The 1674-nt window shown below is 57.6% G+C and overlaps 1 pseudogene; it reads left to right on the top strand.

The window, feature by feature from the left end:
- Positions 1-295: 295 nt before the first annotated feature.
- On the top strand, positions 296-1627 carry LOC119320180 (annotated as a pseudogene).
- The last annotated feature ends 47 nt before the right edge of the window (positions 1628-1674 follow it).

The raw sequence follows: 1674 nt of genomic DNA, 5'->3' as shown, positions 1-1674 counted from the left end.
ACAAGAAATCAAAAACTTGTCTGCCAAGACATAAAAATAACCCGCCCCGGCCCGGTGAGGCGAGCACATGTGGTTTTCGCTTTCTCTTCTCACACACCACTTAGAGTGGTGGAGAGAACCCACTATATAAAGAGGTCCAACTCTTCTTCAACTTCCAAGTGGGACTAAACTTAGCACCACCACTTGTCATTTTACAAATGGGCTTTGAGATTTCAGAAATTGCTATGGGCCTAGCCCATTAATTCTAACAGTGTATGCCAAGAAGCATCACATATCAGAAGCCAAACCGGTGGGCTCGACCGACGGCTCAGAGCATCAGCTGATGGAGATCACCAAGGTCGACCTCCGCGGACTGGAGCCTGGCGGCCCAGGCTGGGGGGAAGCACGGGACGCGGTGACCGCGTCCATGTTTGCGCACGGCTTCGTCGTCGTCGCGCACGACGCGCTCGGCCCGGAGCTCCGTCAGGGGCTATTCGGTCGCGCCATGCCGGAGATGTTCGCGCTCCCGGTGGAGGCCAAGCAGCGGAACGTCTCCGCCATGGGGCCGTTCACAGGCTACATCTCAAACATCCCCGGCATGAACTGGGAGAGCCTGTGCCTCTCCGACGTCACCGATGCCGACCGCGTCCGTGACTTCGCCGACCTCCTGTGGACGCATGGGAACCCTGCCTTCTGGTAACCATGGTCACCTTTTTTCTAGAATGATCTGACTCAATGAGGCTACCATCATTGCTCCGCCGCGCGGTTGTCGCCGATCCATTTTGACCTTCTCACCGTGTCCGTCCATGCGCAGCGACACAATTGTGTCGGCAGCCAAGAACGTGTTTGAACTCCAGCGGACGGTGGAGAAGATGGTCCTGGAGGGCCTCGGCGTCCAGGAGGAGCACATCGACGCGCACTTCGACGCGCTGGCCCACTCCGCCCGGCTGTCGCGCTACGGCGTCCCGCCCGATTCGCGGACCTGCATGTCCCTGCAGGCGCACTGCGACGACAGCGTGACCACCACGATCGTGCAGCACGGGGTGGAAGGCCTGGAGATGCAGGCCAAGGACGGGAGCTGGCTCGCCGTGCCGCCTGATCCGGCAACGTTCGCCTTCGTGGCCGGCGAGTTGTTGACGGTAAGAGGCACGCGCGCCCTTTCTCTATCATGTCTGATCGTGTGCGCGCGCGCATCTCCAGTTCTGACGCCACAGGGATGTCACCGCCGTATATGCCGCAGGTCGTGACCAACGGAAGGGTGCCGCCGTGCCTCCACCGTGTCAGAACGCCGAGCAACCGTGAGCGCCTGGCAGTGCTGTTCGTCTGCCGGGGGAAGAACGGAGTTGAGCGCGATGGACGAGGTCGTGGACAAAGACCACCCTCTGGTGTACGGGCCGTGTAAGAACGACGACTACACCAAGTTCCGGCACTCGGAAGAAGGGCGCAAATTCACTGATCCATTGAAGGCTTTCTGTGGGGTAGAGAAGGATGGAGGATCGCCCATGGAGTGATCGAACTCGCAAGTCAATTTCACTTCGCCTCACCACTCTCGAGTGAGGTAGCCTGTTAGACAGGTAATCCGTCAAGGAAAGAGCATTTATCTTTGAGTGTGAAGTTAGTCAAAACCTGCAGTTACGTTGTTGTACAACAGTTTTCTAGTTTTTATTTATCTTTCTTAGTTTCTTCTTTGTACGC

Source organism: Triticum dicoccoides, chromosome 6B (genome assembly GCF_002162155.2).
Source record: "Triticum dicoccoides isolate Atlit2015 ecotype Zavitan chromosome 6B, WEW_v2.0, whole genome shotgun sequence".
Taxonomy (NCBI): Eukaryota; Viridiplantae; Streptophyta; class Magnoliopsida; order Poales; family Poaceae; genus Triticum; species Triticum dicoccoides.
The sequence above is the reverse complement of the archived record's forward strand: the minus strand, read 5'-3'. Positions and strand labels throughout refer to the sequence as shown.